This window comes from Aquarana catesbeiana, linkage group LG02, assembly GCF_042186555.1.
Source record: "Aquarana catesbeiana isolate 2022-GZ linkage group LG02, ASM4218655v1, whole genome shotgun sequence".
NCBI lineage: Eukaryota > Metazoa > Chordata > Amphibia > Anura > Ranidae > Aquarana > Aquarana catesbeiana.
The window spans coordinates 666,480,685-666,498,823 of NC_133325.1; the positions used below are offsets into that span (position 1 = coordinate 666,480,685).

General features: G+C 44.0%; 1 protein-coding gene across 1 annotated transcript in view; it reads right to left on the reverse strand.

Annotated features, from left to right (window-relative positions):
* Nucleotides 1-17,834, reverse strand: part of LOC141128963 (apoptosis-inducing factor 3-like) — a 241,227-nt gene extending 223,393 nt beyond the window's left edge. Inside the window, exon 1 of the mRNA XM_073616628.1 lies at nucleotides 17,466-17,834. The gene's annotated coding sequence lies outside the window, so the exon portion shown is untranslated. The remainder of the gene's footprint in view (nucleotides 1-17,465) is intronic.
* Nucleotides 17,835-18,139: the final 305 nt, after the last annotated feature.

Genomic DNA, 18,139 nt, shown 5'->3' on the forward strand with positions numbered 1-18,139 from the left:
GATGACATCATCATTCTGCACCGCCGACACGGCCAATGCACAGGCATCTCTCTGGCCAACCTTCCCAGGCCCTGACTTGGGCCTGGAGGCGGGGCCTCCCAACTGATGCTTACTGTAGGCCGCAGAGCCTCTTCCACGAGGCGAGGCGAGCCGCCACCCGCAAACGAGGAATGGCCAACGCCCGAGGGTACTGTTCTCCCGCCCTGAGCTGCCACCCTGACCGGAGCATCGCCAGAGGAGGCAGCCGCATGAACTTGAGCCCAGACGACGACGGAGGGGACCGGCCTAGGTGCCATGTGAGTGTCCCCCCTTCTTGGACTTTGCCGTGGACGGGGATTCCTCCCAGGCCCCCTGCCAGCTGACGAGGGGATCTGTTTAGCAGGGGGGCCTGAAGGGTCCCAACTGGGACTCCCAAGCCGGCGTTGAGTCCTGGGGGTGTTGTCTGGGCTGAGGCGCTCCGGAGGCCTGGATCTCCGAGCCCGTGTGGGAGCAGGCCCCAGGATGGGGGGGCCCTGCCTCAACCCCTGCAGAGATGCAGCAATCTGACTCTGTAGCCAGTCAGTGCCATGGACCTCTGCCGCAGCCCTAAGCTGCCCTAACAGCTGCTCTAACTCACTCATTTTATTTTATCCTCTGCAGCTCAGCAACTTTCCAACCTGTTTCTTCCTGCAGACTGCTGACCTCTGATCTCACCTCTCCTGGACATTACTAACCACTTCTCCCCCACTCATCATATCCTCCAATCCGGTAAGACAAGTACTTTCTTAAACACCCTCCCATTGTTAACCCTTTTCTCTCCGTTAGTTACTTACACCCCGTCATGTATGTCTTGCACCTACATTTGCAATTTGGCTACGTACATGTCTGGAACTTACAAAGTTCAACTTTGACAAAGTGAAGGCAATATCAGACATTAGTATGTCCAAACTGTGTTGATCCTGCTTTCATCAGATGGAGTGATGTCACCCCTGTGAAAGCCAAATTTTGAAGATGCACACAAATTGAGAGTCAAAATGGGGATTTCCCTCCTGATCCCATGCCTAATGTCAACATGTGCTAACCCCCATCATGGGGGATCAATGGACGTGTTTTGGGGATGCAACCCCTTCCTTTCATCTACTTTAGTTGCGAGGAAGGGGTTGCACCCCCAAAACGCGTACATTGATATCCTGTGATGGCAGATAGCACATGTTGACACACTGACGCATCTTCAAAATTTGGCTTTCTAAAAAATATTTCAAATGTGCAAAAATAATAAAAATACAAACAAACTAGAAGAATTTTGGGGTGTTTTAGATTCTGCCTAAAACATCAATGATGTTTTTGAGTCTTTTTTCCACATCATTGATGACTTCCTTGATATTCTGTAAATCACGATTGCACACCATGATCTCCCCGATGAGGACATGTGCACTTGCACTTGTGAAATGAGATTCTTCTTCCACAACATCCATATCACCTAAAATAAAAAAACACACCATGTATTATAAATATGCAGGCATCCATCTATTACCTGAAGCTGTGGTCTCAGACACTCACCTGTTGTGGTCACTATTTCGCCCACTTCATAAACCTCTCCTTCCTCCTCATCTTCTGGTTGTGGTGTGGGAATTTGCATTTCTTTAGTAGGTGGGGGGTCCCTGGCGTCCTCAGATGTCCAGAGTCTTTTCTCCCCTATGTGAATAAAAAAAAAGGTATACTTAGAACACAGATATTTGAGGCCAGAAATAGTAATATGAAACATTGCTTGGAAGTGTCGTACAATTGTCTTTTTTGGCAGAGTTCCAAGTTGAAGACATTATTTTTTTCCATGTATAAAGCTGGAATACTTACCTTTTTTGTCCAATTTTTACACATGGAGACACCCCTAGTATCCACTGGAGCAACTACTTACTTTTTGAAGAACTCTTTTGATCTTTCTGTACTGATCGTGCTCCCTCAATTTCAGGTCTGACCAGCGTTTCCTCAATTGATCCTTGGATCGTCGTACCCCAAAATTCCTGTGCAGACTTTTTACAACTTTAGTCACCTTGGCCTTTCTCACATTGGGGTTTGGGTAAGGTCCATGCTTCCCATCATAGTCGGCCCTCTTCAAGATGTCCACCATCTTCACCATCTCTATAAAGGACATGTTTGAGGCCTTAAATCTCCTCCGGAATTGGGACGTTCGTGGCTCCGGCCTTTTGTCGTTGCTGCTGCTGTCTGCATGCACTTGCTCTTTCTCCTCCATGTGCTCTCCCACTGCGCCGAAAGACAAGAGGCGGGGAATAGACTAGAAAGAACGTCAGGGGCGGGCAGAGTTTCACGCATGCACAGTGTATATAAAGCGTAACACGCGTGCGTCGTACGTGCGTTCTGTGAGCGGGGGAAGGAGTAGTGGAAGAGCCGAACATAATAACGAATGTACAATTTGAACTTGGTGCATCAGTGGCCTATACTGCTTCTAGATTAAGGCCTTTATTGGGACAAGATTAGAAGAGTTTAGCCTGACATTAGGGTTTGTCTTGTTTTGTGTCTTGCAGAGAAAATAGATCCATTCAATGATAGGGAATTTCTAGCAAAATTCATTGACATGTTCAGGGAGCTGCCCTGTCTGTGGCAGGTGAACCACCCGTTTTTTAATAAGCTAAGAAAGAGGAAGGCAGCACTGGAGAAACTGTTTGAATTTGTGAAGCCGATGATCCCCACGGCAGACATCACCTATTTGAAGGCCAAATCTGGTGGCATGAGGAGTACTTATCTTAGGGAGCGAAAGAAGGTCCAGAATTCCCAGAGATCAGGAGCAGCAGATGACGTTTATGCCCCCAGGCTGTGGTACTGTGACAGACTGCATTTTCTGTCAGACCAGAGTGAACCCAGGCCAGCACTCTCCACTCTTCCTTCTAGGCTTCCTTCCACCTCAGCTGAGGCTTCCGATGTCCAACCTGGGCCTTCCACCCAGGAAGATGTGGAGGAACCCATCTTGAGTCAGGTAGAGCATTGTTCAACATATTTCTTGTTGTAAAATTAATGATGTTAACTAGATGTTATTATTGATCACTAATTGCTGATTTAACAAAGTGGTTTACATATCAATAGACAGTAGTGGCCAAAAAGAATTGGGACAAGAATGAAAAATGCTGGGTTCAGAATGATAGTCTTTTCTATCTGTTAACATCTGTTAACATTCAATTTGCAACAGTCACAGCTCAATATTGTGTGTAATTGATGACCAAAAATCTAAAACTATGTCCCTTTTTCATACACAGGAAAGCCTCAGCCAGGAGGTGGCAGGGGTAAGTGGCAGCCAGGAGGTCAACCATCGTCCTCCTCCTGCCACAACTCCAACACCAGAGCCACAGCCTGGAAGAAAGCGTCTAAGGAAGACAAGAGTGTGATGGGCTGGGTTCAGTCTGGTCTGGCAAAAGATGCAGGCTGTTGTATGACCACAGCCTGGGGACATATATGTCATCTACTGCTGTTCCTGATCTCTTGGACTCCTGGACCAGATTGTACTCACTATTATATGGACTCCTCAGGCCACCAATTTTGCCTGTAAAATAATTTTGATGTGTGCTTCGCAAATTTCAGCAGTTTATCCAGCGTTGCCTTCCTCTTTATTTTGTTATGACCCATAATAAATGCCTATTTTTTTTTTTGTTAAAATACTTGCCTATGTGTTTTACTTCAAAAAGGACAGTTTGTGAGTAGGCAGGTACATTTCAAAAATACAATGTTAAATTAACAAGGGACACCAACCAACCTCCTTGAGGTTAAAAAATACAAGATAATTATGGTGTTGTGGTAACTTGACACACAAAACGAAAAAAAAACATTATGGAGATCACTAGGAAAAAAAATAATAAAACAGGAGATCTTGATTGAAAAAAAAATCAATATAAAAATCAATACAAAACATTATTATGGAGATCTGACAAAAAAATAACTAATATTATTCAGGAGATCACGAGAAATAATAAAGAAATCATTTTTTCAGAACTCTGTGTGAATATCAGCAGCAAAACAACTTCAGTATTCTAGCATTATAAAGAAGAAGAGAATGCGCTGCATAAAAAGATTTAAAAATTTGCAGTGACGAATGTACTATCTCCATTACAAACGCTAGTTTTACCAGACCGAGCGCTTCCGTCTTGTAATTGATTCAGAGCATGCTTGGAACTTTGTGCGTTGGAATTGTGTACACACGATCGGAATTTATGGGAACTGATTTGGTTGTCGGAAAATTTGAGATCCAGATCTCAAATTTTGTTTGTTGGAAATTCCGACGGAAAATGTCTGATGGAGCCTACACACGGTCTGAATTTCTGACAAGCTCCCATCGAACATTTGTTGTTGTAAAATCCGATCGTGTGTACGCGGCCAACACTCAAGACCGTAGTTAAGGAAACGTTATTACCAAAGATTATGATTTCTTGTCTCTAACGCATAGGAAGCAAGATATTTTAAAGAACATGAACTATTGCTATGCAGAATTGGGTAGCATGTTCTCCTTGTATACTCATGCAAATACACTATTCGACTTTTTATCCTTATATTGTATTTACTTCAGAATACGGAAGCTATGTACTGTTTAGAATCAATGCCAAGGTCTTTATTCTGTGTTGTGAAAACTTGAATAAAAATGATTGAAAGTAAAAGAAAAAACAAAAAAAACAAGCTCTTAATATCACTTTAAACTCTTGGTCAGTTGAATAAGGGCCCTCATTACACTTGTTTTTGGTGGGAAGAATGCTCCTTACATAGATAGTCAGTGTGAAGACTGTCAGATATTATTCAGTGCACACGGCTCAGGATTGCTTGTCTGCGCTGTTGTCCCTACTAGGAAGCTGAGCCAGGGCAGTAATGTGCAGCTGATGCTGGAGCGAGTGCATATTGACAGGCAGGGCCGCTGATAAGGCAGTAGCAGGAAGACTGGCTGTATTGCCTCATTGCCGACTCTTGTGGCTCCTCCTGCAGTGCTGCCGGCTTATCCTTTTTCTCTCTGTGGCTGCGCTTCAGAAGATCAGTATTTTCGCCGCCACCTCCCTGCTTTCCACCCCCCCCCCAGGAGGACTGTTTCAGGATGGAGAGCGGGGGGTTAGTAAATATGTCCTATTTATTGTCCCCTTCCTTTCCTGAATGAACACAGTGTTAGATTGGTACCATGACTTATTGTGTCCATTCATCACTGAAGCATAGTAAACTGTATTTACTATGTTTAATTTTGTGAATAAACAGGACGTCTCTTGCCTCAGTCCCTTTCTCTGTCTCAAATGTGAGATATCAGAGATCTATTCACACCCCTGATATTTCCCCAAAGACCCCCTCCCCCCAACAGGGCAGGTACAAAAATGTTAAATAAAAAAATTAAATAAAAATTAAAAAGGGGATGTAAACGTCTCTCTTTTTGGAGGGCTAAGGGAGGGTTCTTTCCCTCCCCTATTATCACCAGATGAAAAAAATACACATTTTTTAAACGAATGCTTATATCTGCTTTTTCTAATATATTTTTCTAGAATAGAAATGTCTCTAGCTCATACCCACCCTTGAGGAAGGAGGTACATATACTCCGAAATGCGTCGGGTGCAAGAGTACTTTTCAATATTGTATATACATTGTTGTAAAAATGCTTGCTATGCATTCCAAATAACAGATGTTACACCATTGTTGTGTTTTTACTTTTTAAATCTAATAAATTATATTTGTATTAGAAACTTTTTTTATATTTGTTTATGTGCCTTAAAAGTCCACCACTAGGGGGTTTTTTCTTGTTGTTTTGCTCATTTTATTATGCATTTGTCTGTCATGAATTTATGTCAATTATCATGTGCTATATGTCAGCTCTTTCATGGCTTATCAACGGCCTTATTACTACAATATTGCATTATGCATTCTGAAAATATGAAATGGTTTACACCGATTGTTAAATACATTTTTAATTTTATATATAGTACTTCGTGCATCATTATTGTTGAAATGACATGTCTCATTTAAAGTCCCATGACCATTGCTCCTTGTTTGTATTTTCTAGTCAAAGTCACTTGGGACGCAGCAGCTGCATGGACATAGCCGAATGTCAAAATGTGACATGCAGACAGGAAGGGATGCATTTATTCAAACGCACAGTGTCTGCATTCAGATCTGTGCACCCACTTCTATAGGTGAAGCTCTCTGGTGGATGTAGATGCAGCAAAAAGTGGCTCAGCATACAGGACCTGTCTCAGCACCTGTCAGAATTTGGAACAGTTGTGCATGGCAACCATTCATTTTTTCATTTTTAAAGCTGAACAAGCTGTAGATAGAAGCTGATTGGTTGCTATGCGCAGCTGTTGCAAATTCTGACTGCACCAGTTTTGATAAATTCCCCTCACTATGTTTTACATTTCTTACTCCTGACTACTGCATTCTAAGTACATTCTTTGTTAAAGTGGTTGTAAAGGCACAAGGTTTTTAATCTTCATACATTCTATGCATGAAGGTAAAAAAACCTTCTGTGTGCAGCAGCCCCCCCCAGCCCCACCGAATACTTACCTGAGCCCCCTCTCGATCCAGCGATGTCCACGAGCAATAAGTAAAAAAACTGCGCTGCCACTATACAAACCAAACCCCCCCCCCCCCCCCCCGAAGAGCAGCAGTTTAACTGTGGGATACACACCAAAAAATATCAAATATATAGAAAAAAACTGCGCTATACCATAGATTGAATGTGAATATACATAAATGAATCGTACATGTCATGAGATGATGAAATATGAATCTAGAAAATTCCTCTCATGAAATACCAACACTAAAGAAATCCAAAAAGTGCAATGATCAAATAAATCATAAAGGATCAGTGACAAACAATGCAAATAAGGCTATGAATCAATATATGCATATCAGAGTTCATAAGTGATCTTGACTGAAGAAAATCGGAAACCTCGAGTGAAAGTGAGAAGAGTCCCAAAGAAAAGCCCCTCAATACTCTACGGAGAGGACTTGATTGTGAAAACTACGTTGAATCACCGCTCACAGTGATCCTTCACCACATAGATATTACGCTTACCAAAAAGCAAGCAGTAAAGGCTTGTATGCAGACCCAAACCAGGGATATCCAGCTGGCAGTATGACTTGTCTGTGTGCAGCATAACTGCGGGAGTGCAACAAGAGATCCACCCACTCGAGCTCAGAGGCATATAAACAAAGGAGAAATGGCCATAGTATAAATCTGATAGGACATTTAATAAAAAAGGTCGAAAACTTACATAAAACAGGATAAAAAGAGCAATTCGCCGGCCGGCATAGCGAGCGCCCGTTCACAATGGGATCGCGATGACGTCAGAGCGTCAGCCTCCCGACGTACGTTTCATCCACAAATGGCGTTGTCTGGGGATCCTTGGCTGTCGGGGGATTCGCACTCCTGATTGGCTTTTGGCAGCAGCGGGATCCATTGGCTCACACTGCTTTCAATCACAGCCAGTGAACCAATCAGAAGACGGAGGGAATGGAGTTGTGCCATTGCTGACCATAGGTGATGTTGTTACCCAAATATAGAATGCAAATATTTGAAATTGTACTTGTCATTGGGTGGGCAGAGCCTAATGGGGGAACTGACAGGCTAGTTCCCCATCAAGTCCGCTTTGCTTTTGATTGACAGTGCACAGCAGTGGGCAGATCAATAGCTGCTACTCATTCCAATAGCAGCTTTTAAATTTAACCACTGCTGTGCTCTGTCAATGAACAGTAAAGTGGACTTGATGGGAAAGTAGTCTGTCAGTTCCCCCATCAGGCTCTGCCCACCAAGTGACAAGTAGATTTTCAAATATTGCATTCTATATTTGGGTACATCACCTACAGTTTATTCCTATTTACAGTCAGCTTTTGGCCTGGGAATCTGTCAAATGGGGCTGGCAATACAGCTCTGTGCAGGAAGCTGTCACATACATGACAGCTTCCCAGTACAGGCATGGCCCACTCTAAGGACTGGCATACCTCCCTACGCCAGCTCAGAATTGGTCTGGAACTGGGGGTAATTCTTTAAGAAGTTTCACCGACATAGTAAAAGCTTCTTAAAATGGCAATAATAAGAATTACCTAAATTTGCCACACATGTCAGCAGGGGCGGACTGATAACTCATGGGGTCCCCGGGCAATAGGAGATTATGGGGTCCCCGGGCAATCAGAGATTATGGGGCCACACAGTATACACACACACAGTATACAATCATACAGTATACACATACATGTACACACAGTATAAATAGACAGATATAAAAAAAAACAGATTTATACATACTGTCCCTGGTTTTACTGAGGCTGGCAACTCTGATGGGGCCCCCTAGTGGCCCAGGGCCCTCGGGCAGTGCCCGAGTGGCTCAATGGTCAGTCCGCCCCTGCATGTCAGTAACATTGCCAACACTAGCACAAATGCTTGCCTGAATTGGATGCGGGTAGGTAGGTAAGGGAACTACCACCAGAAATATGTTGTGAGGGCTCTTTGGAAATCCCCCAAGTATCTCTTCCTGCACAAAATTGGCAGCTTTCTCCAACACAGAATATAGCTGGCCATACACTCAATGCTGTATCCTGGCCTCCTCCTGACTCCCACATGCAAAAAGTCCCCACTGGCTTACGCTACACTTTTAGTGTACTTTTTTCGCTCATGGTTTTTGCAACCTGCTGTTTTTTCTCTATAGGAGTATCTTTATGCCAGTTACTCCTGTTTTATTTAGAAAAATGTATTGCAATTAAACATACACAGGTTAAAGATCTTTCAGTCTGTGTGTTGACATATTTTGGGGTTATTTTTGGCCTGATTGAGTCCTAATTCTTTGACTATGAAACTGGTTTGTGAATTTTACATGACCACCATCAAATGGAACATTAGTTGGGCAGGTCCCCATCCACAGTGTTCTTCCTGGGATAAGTGGCAACGACAGCCAAGAGCAGTACCTCTGTGGTCAGATCACCATTGTATGTCCAATAATCCACAAATATGGATTTAGCCCAACCCTATTTGCTGGCCCAATGTGATGTAATTTAGGGGTATTTTAACAGGTGAATATGAACACTTCCAACACAACAAAGTGCCTTTGTTATCACTTAGCACTGGCATTGGTTCTGAAATCAGTTTGAGATGTTTCAGTGATTCAGAATCCACTGACAGGTGCATTTGACCTCCTTCTGACCTGCATTTACCTGTGCTTCATGAAGAGTTTGCCTTCCAATAGACTGGAGGGTGAGCTTTAGGAGGAAAAGGTGGGGCCTAAAGAGGAAGGTGTGTGGTTTACAGATGGCAGGGCAGGAAGGGGTGTGGCCCTGACAGGAAAGGGTGTACCATATTTAAATTAGGGGGTGCACAAGTTTAGTCAGGCCTAGGGCAGCACAAAACCTAAATACAGCACTGCATACGATATAGGATTTCTCTGCGGGTTTAACAAGAGAAATCTATTGATTCCCCCATCCACTCTAAACAGAACGTATTGACAAATCTGAAGTCCTGGCTTTGGTATTTATATGATTGGAAACAGTCACAGCTCGGCCAAAACATTTCTGCCCAGCTCCTTTCTGGAAGCAGTGTTAATTTTTATGTCAAATTTCAATTTAGTTTTAGTCATAGTCTTGACTAAAATGCCATTTTAGTTTAAGTCGTATTTTAGTCATCTGAATTGTTTTAGTTTTAGTTGTGTTTTACTCGACTAAAATCGAATGGATTTAGCTAAATTGTAATGCATTATTTAACCACTTTCTGCCCGCGTTATAGCCAAATGACGGCTACAGCATGGGCTTCCAGTGCCTGGAGGGCGTCAATAGACATCCTCCTGTGGTCGCGCTGCTCGCGCACCACCCGGGGCGTGTGGGTGGAAGGCTCTGTGACTGCCTAGTCCTTTCAGTTCGGCTGATCACAGAACAGGGTAAAGGGCCAATCACAGCAGGCCCTTTACCACATGATCAGCTGTCAGCCAATGACAGCTGATCACGGAAGTAAACTAGCCAGTTATCGGCTTTTTTTCTCCTCACGATCAGTGTGAGGAGAGAAGCAGAAGGCCGGTAACCAGCTTCTGTTACAGGGACATCGGTCCCTGCCTCGGTGCCTGCCAGTGCATCTAATCAGTGCCTATCAGTGCCCACCAGTGCTGCCAGTGCCCACCAGTGCCATCTCTCAGTGCCCATTAGTGCCACCTCTAAATGCAGCCTCATCAGTGCCTCCTTATCAGTGCCACCTCATCAGTGCCACCTCAGTGCCCATCAGTACCACCTATCAGTGCTGCCTCATCAGTGCAGCCTCATCAGCGCACATCAGTGAAGGAGAAAGATTACCTGTTTGCAAAATTTTATAACAAACTACAAAAAATGGGTTTTTTTTTTTACATTTTCTTTTTTCAGTGGTGATTAAATACCCCAAAAAGAAAGCTCCATTTGTGTGAAAAAAATAATCACAATTTCGTTTGGGTACAGTGTTACATGACCACGCAATTGTCATTCAAAGAGTGACAGCTCTGAAAGCTGAAAATTGGCCTGGGCAGGAAGGGGGTTTTAGTACCCAGTAGGCAAGTGGTTAAGCATTTCTCTAGAATTGCCATTTGCCAAACTTATTATATACTCCTGGAGTAAAAATCTAATTACATGGTATTATTTATGGCATTAGGGTTTAAACATGCACTACAGACACATTTTTTAGTGTTGTGATATATAACATCTTTATACAGTAAATCAAACATAGTTTCACAAACAAACAAGAATGTTGCTTTTTGACAAACAGAAATGCAACTTTAAAATGTAAAAAAAACTGTAAACCCTATTGGCTGTAATGCCATTGCACATATTACCTGAACATATAACCAACATTAAAGCAGAGCTCCATCCAAAAGGGGAAGCACTGCTTGTTTGCCTCCTCCCACCCTCCGCTGCCCCATTTGTCACCTTTCGGGGGGGGGGGGAGCAGGTTCCCAATTCCGGCTGATCTCGTCACGGCAAACTCAGCTGGAACTTCGGCTCCCCTCCTCTTTCCCCTGCCACCGGGCCATTCACAAAGCACAGCACACTTCGTGCATGCGCAGAAGGGAACCGGCTGTGAATCTGGCTTCACTGCCGTATTCCCTTAGCTGAGATGACGGCAGCTCAGGTGAAGACACCGCTGGATTCATGGACTGCATAAAATTGGGCCTTAGGTGTTGGCTGTGCGAAACGTGTCAGCTGTGTCTGTACCATCTGCCTGATTGTCCTGTATTTTTGATGATCCCATTTTTACAATAAAGAAGAATTTTCAACTTCATCCAGTGTGCGGCATCCAGATTCTCTTGTTCCAAACCTTGCTTCAATTTGCATTTAGCCAGCACCTGGGACTCCCCTCCTCTGAAGGATCTACTCAACACACACCTGGGAGCAAGTCTACCTGAGCGGTGAACCACCTTCCCTGTTAGGTGTTGGTTGTACCACAACACTGTAAGCCCTCACAGTTACTCTTGTTGGGCGCAGGAACGGGCCCTGCGTTGAAAAATTGTATCAAAAATTGTAATTACATGACCCTGTTAAACAGGGGCATAAAAATTGGGCCTTGGGTGGTGGTGCTGGTGCCCTAAGCCAGAAATATTGTTGGAAGCTAGCATCATCAAGATTTAGGAGGAATAGGATAGTCAGCATAGGCAGTCTTCAAGGGATCCCACATCCATAGCAAATTCAATCAGTTACATCAGCATCAGGTGCTTGATAGCTGCTGATCCAAGATTTATTAATTTTTATGAACATTGAGCCTATCAACGGAGTCTGTGGACAGGCACACTCTTTGATTTGTTACAAACCCTCCAGCAGCACTTAATGTGTGTTCAGAAAGCATGCTGGATGCAGGACAGGCCAGTAGCTCAATTGCATATATTCTGTCCAGTGATCCATCCTCAAGACCCAGTGGATGCTCTGTTGGAAAGGTCTCCAAGTCTGTCCTTGCCCCTAGATATTCCTGCACCATGTAATGCAGACGCTGGCGATGGTTGCTTGAACCAATCAGACCTTGGCGCTAAGGACTGAAAAATTGTTTAAAGGCATCTGTCAGCCGGCCACCTTCTCCACCGCTCTTCCTCTGACTGAACGAAGCCTCAGCAACACGTTGTACGGCACCAGGAAATTTTAATCTCCCAGGGTCTGGAAATGCGTTGCACAAACCTTTCTTCAAGGCCTCCTGAAGATGTTTCATCCTCTGCTCCCTCTGCGAAGGCAGAATGAGTTCTGCAACCTTACCCTTGTAACGTGGATCAAGAAGGGTTGCCAGCCAGTAATGATCCCTCTCCTTGATAACACAAATCCTAGGGTCCTTTCACAGGCTTTGCAGAATCAGGGAGGCCATGCAGCGTAAGTTTGCAGAGGCATTCGATTCTGAGTTCTCTGGGTCACTAAGGATCACATGATCCATAAATACCCCCTCCCAGCCATGTACAAATCCTTGGGTTTTTGGGGACTGAACTGAACCAACATCAGAGCCTTCAAATCGCTGTGCATCCTCAGCAGCATGTACCCGACACTGTGGTTAAATAATTCTGGGGACTTCTCCATGCATGATGGTGTGGCCGGTGGAATAGGCAGCTGCGTTGGAAGGCAAACTACTCTGAGCCTCTATGACAGAGGAAGAGGAGGATGAGGACGGCTTTGTTATCCACTCCACCAACTATTCTGCATGTTCTGGCTCAATAATACAATCAGCAGCAGAAAAAAATAAACACAAGCGTGCCCCATGGCCACCTGCAGAGGATGCACCATGTCCACGACCTTCACTGTTGACTGTAGACACAGAGGCTGCTTGCCCTCTTTTAGTGGCCTATGAGCGTCTTCCTCTCCTTGGTGGCCTTCTGGGCATGATGTATTTATTGTTTTGCAATACAACACTACCTGCAAAGTATTAGATAGTGTACTACGGCTGCACTGTATTGTGTCCTGTGTACACCACCAGAAGTGTATTAGAAACTGTACACACTGTATTAGATACTGTGTACACCGCCTGCACTGTATTAGAAACTGTACTACAGCTGCACTGTATTGTGTACAGTGTACACCACCAGAAGTGTAGTAGAAACTGTACACACTGTATTAGATACTGTTACACCACCAGAAAAGTAGTAGAAACTGTACTACGGCTGCACTGTATTGTGTACTGTGTACACCACCAGAAGTGTAGTAGAAACTGTACACACTGCATTAGATACTGTGTGCACCACAAGAAAAGTAGTAGAAACTGTACTACGGCTGCGATGTATTGTGTACTGTGTACACCACCAGAAGTGTAGTTGAAACTGTACACACTGTATTAGATACTGTGTACAGAGCCTGCAATGTATTAGCAACTGTACAAAGCTGCACTGTAGTGTGTACTCCACCAGAAGTGTAGTAGAAACTGTACACACTGTATTAGATACTGTGTACACCGCCTGCACTGTATTAGAAACTGTACTACGGCTGCACTGTATTGTGTACTGTGTACACCACCAGAAGTGTAGTAGAAACTGTACACACTGTAGTAGATACTGTGTACACCACAATACAAGTAGTAGAAACTGTACTACAGCTGCACTGTATTGTGTACTGTGTACACCACCAGAAACTGTATTAGATACTGTGTACAGAGCCTGCAATGTATTAGCAACTGTACAAAGCTGCACTGTATTGTGTACTCCACCAGAAGAGTAGTAGAAACTGTACACACTGTATTAGATACTGTGTATACTGCCTGAATGCACAGAATACATTGGATGTATAGTGTGTATATATATATATTTGTTACACACACTGTACTGACTATATATCTATAGATAGATATAGATATATATATATATATATATAGATATATATATATATATATATATATATATATATATATATATATATATATATATATATATATATAATCAAATACACTGCCACTAACTGGATAACCTGCCTGCTTAATCTAAATCAAACTATCTCTCGGTCCACGCCAACAACACTACACATGCTCGCAGTGTAAGCAGCCTTCTATAGTGTGGGGCGTGGAATTAGTCCCCCTGAGCCATTATTGGCCAAAGGAACCCTGCCTTTGGCCAATTATGGCTCTCTTAGCAGAACGCACTGTGATTGGCCAAAGCATACAGGTCATCGCAGTGCATTATGGGGCATTCCGCGGTGCTCAAATTTTCCGCGAATGCCCCATAATGTTCGCTCTTCGGCGAACGGGCGAACATCGAGCTTATCCCTAGTGGATGAAAATATCTTAGTTGACAAAATGCACAAACCGCCGTACCTGTACGTCGGTCTGTGCATGTGATAGTGTGGGCACGCCTGCTACGTGCCGGGGGAGCGCGCACGCTGGTCGTTTGGACATGTAGTCCGCCGACCACCCACGATCGCGGTACAGAGAGGTAGAACGGGGATATGCCTATGTAAACAACGTGGATCCCCATTCTGACGGGACAATATTTTCTGCTGTTCGTAGTGATCAGAAACAGCGATCTCTGTGTTGTCCCAGTAAGCCCATCCCCCACACAGTTAGAACACACCCAGGGAAGACAGTTAACCCTTGATCGCCCCCTAGTGTTAAGCTCTTCCCTGCCAGTGTCATTTATACAATATTCCAATATCAAGCCGCGCTATAAACTAAGCAAGTGACACAATATGACACATAATGCTGTGACCTTATAAAAGAGTGAAAAATAGCTAATCAGATAGTGAATGATTTATAGTCCATTCAGATTGATAATCGATACCCTCGGTGCAAATATTGCACACAACACCTAAGAGTAGTGATAACAGAAAAGGATCTGTCTTCCACCTCCACACAGACTGCCGCTTACCAGCTCCTATGGATCTCTTTATTAGAGCCCTTTCACACTGGGGCGGGGGGCGGCGTCGGCGGTAAAACGCCGCTATTATTAGCGGCGTTTTACCGTCGGTATGCGGCCGCTAGCGGGGCGGTTTTACCCCCCGCTAGCGGCCGAGAAAGGGTTAAATACCACCGCAAAGCGCCTCTGCAGAGGCGCTTTGCCGGCGGCATAGCCGCGCTGTCCCATTGATTTCAATGGGCAGGAGCGGTAAAGGAGCGGTATACACACCGCTCCTTCACCGCTCCGAAGATGCTGCTGGCAGGACTTTTTTACCGTCCTGCCAGCGCATCGCTCCAGTGTGAAAGCCCCCGGGGCTTTCACACAGGAATACATGCAGCGGCACTTTCGGGTCGGTTTGCAGGCGCTATTATTAGCGCAATAGCGCCTACAAACCGCTCCAGTGTGAAAGGGCTCTTATAGGAGATCATATGCGCCTGTGGCTTGATACCCAGCCCGGGCCTTTGGTTACTCGCAGTCAGGATCCCAGCGCCTTTGCAGGAGTATGTGGCTCAATCAGGAGGTTAGTGGCAGATATTTCCCAGAAAAGAATTATAAAAGAGCTTCCATAGTGTAAAACCATACGGTATTTATTTTATTAAAGAGATAAAAGGTATTGCACTTACATTTATGTAAAAACATCATATGCAGAGTAAAAGCATCAAGGCAGAGTGAAGGCTCTCTGTAACAGAGGCTCTCGGTAACATCCCGTGATTCCGGGACTTCCGTGTATCGCGGTGACGTCAGCACGTCGCTCCTCCCATTTATACAATAATCAGTGCATTTTTTTAGCACTGATCACTGTATTGGTATCACTGGTCCCCAAAAAGTGTCACTTAGGGTCAGATTTGTCTGCCGCAATCCCACTAAAAATCGCAGATCGCCGCCATTACCAGTAAAAACAATTTTTAAAAAAGTCCCTAAATCTATTCCCTGTTTTGTAGATGCTATAACTTTTGCGCAAACCAATCAATATATGCTTATTGGGATTTTTTTTTACCAAAAATATGTAGCAGAATACATATTGGCCTAAATTGATAAAGAAATTAGATTTTGTACATTTTTTAAATATGTATTTGTATATGGATATGGATAGGTTTATGTATTGGATATAGCAGAAAGTAAAAAATAGGGTTTTTTTTCAAACTTTTTGCTCTTTTTTTTATAGCGCAAAAAATAAAAACATATATAAATAAGAGGTGATCAAACACCACCAAAAGAAACTATTTGTGTGGAAAAAAGGACATCAGTTTTGTTTGGGTACAGTGTCGCATGCCCGCGCAATTGTCAGTTAAAGCAACGCAGTGCCCTATCGCAAAAAGTGGCCTGGTCATTAAAGGGGTAAATCCTTCCAGGGCTGATGTGGTTAATTTGCACTGACAAGGGGCAGGATTGCTTTCTAATTACTAGTATATTTCAGCTGGTGTCTTGGCTTTCAATATCTTTTTGTACCTCCCTTTCTTCATGTGTTGAATACTTTTTTCCCTGTGTCATTCCATTTCATTAAACATAACCTAATTTGGGAACTTATTGGTTATGGTTTCTTTGTATATATGGATTGCATGGGTTGTTACCGACATGTAATGAAAATTTTTATGTCAACAGCACCTTTAGATATCTATCTACCTAGAAAAACGGTGACGTATTCAATACTTATTTTACCCACTGTATACTGAAACAAATTTGGCCATAACATTCTTGTTTATTAAAGTATTTCAACTTTTGAACACTAGATGTCGCAATGATGCTAAAAATCTATCATTTAGCGGCTGTTATCAAACTGCCTGAAAGGCATCTAAGGATGCTGACGATTACTAAGAAAACAGGTCATTGCACTTGTTGACTCTTAATTACACAACTGTAAATTTATGGCAGTTTTCCAGATTAAAATGTAACTAGCTTGCTGTTATGTATGTCAGGTTAGGCTAAGGTTGTCATATTATTACAAAACACCTTCTTAAGTAAGCTTTTCCAAGTCTAAAACACCCTGTCTCAATGCAGACTTCAGATGTTTTATGAAATACAAAATGACTGTCAAGAACACATAGTGGACTGCAAATACCTGAGGGAAATCACCCCTGCAAAAACGTAGCTGGTTTGAAGAATTAGCTACATAGTGTAGTTGGTAAAAAGAAAAGCTACTCAGTGTAGTTAGTAAAAAGAAAAGCTACATAGTGTAGTTAGTAAAAAGAAAAATCCTACATACAATAAGGTAGACTGCATAAAGGACCCTTTGCTTATATATTGCTCACAGGGCAAAAATAGTGTGCAAAGTTGGACTTATTGGTGTCCTTTAGGCTTAACTTACATGTTATTTCTGTGCCCGCTGTATCAAGAATCCTGCGTATTTATGTTGCTGAATACACAAGTGGATGAGGATAGATATGGCCGCTCAGATGGTCGCCCCTGCACGCCAGCCATATGTGTCCAAGGGCAATCATCTGTCCTTAACATCAGGTAATCTCTCCATGTGCGATAGTATCTGAACAACGGTAGTCAGCTGCAGCCGCTGTCATTCTGTCATTACTTTATACTTTACAGGCTGAGCAGCCACAACTATCCTCATCCACTCCTTATCCACCTGTGAATCCATCTAAAACACCAGCAGGCATCTGCAGCCTGTCATTGCTTCATAGAGGTTGAGCGGCCAAAACTATTCACATTCACCTGGGAATCTGAACTCCAGGAATCTTCAGGATTGTGTCAGGGCTGGGCTCAGCCCTTCCTTCTCTGAGCTGGCAGCTCAGCTGTCGGCTAATGTCCAGCTCCCATCTCTCTCCACAGTTAGTCAGCTGTTGTTGATATCCTGCTCGTCAGTCCTGCCTACTTAAGTCATCCAGTCCAGAGGAGCTCTGCCTTCGCCTTGGTCAACATCACAAGAAACAGTGGCGGAATTACCGGGGTCGCAACAGTCGCAGTTGCGACGGGGCCGGCATTCCGCCACTGTGGGGGGGGCCCAGCGGGGTTGCTCTTCACATCGCTGAGGCTGAGCGTGTCTCTCATCTAACAGCAGAGAGACACCGGGATTGTTTGTTTTATTTCCCTCTCCGTGTGTCCTCTCTCTCTCTCTCGCACGGCATGACAGGACACACAGCTGATCTCCCCCCTCCCCTCTCTGTGCTCCGCGGGCAGTCAAGTGTGAAGCTAAGGAGCTCACTTTTCCCGCGGAGCACAGAGGAGAGGGGAGGGGGGAGATCAGCTGTGTGTCCTGTCATGCCGTGCGAGAGAGAGGACACACGGAGAGGGAAATAAAACAAACAATCCCGGTGTCTCTCTGCTGTTAGATGAGAGACACCGGCGTACAGCGGAGCGGACCGAAGCCGCCTCCCCCTCCTCTCTGG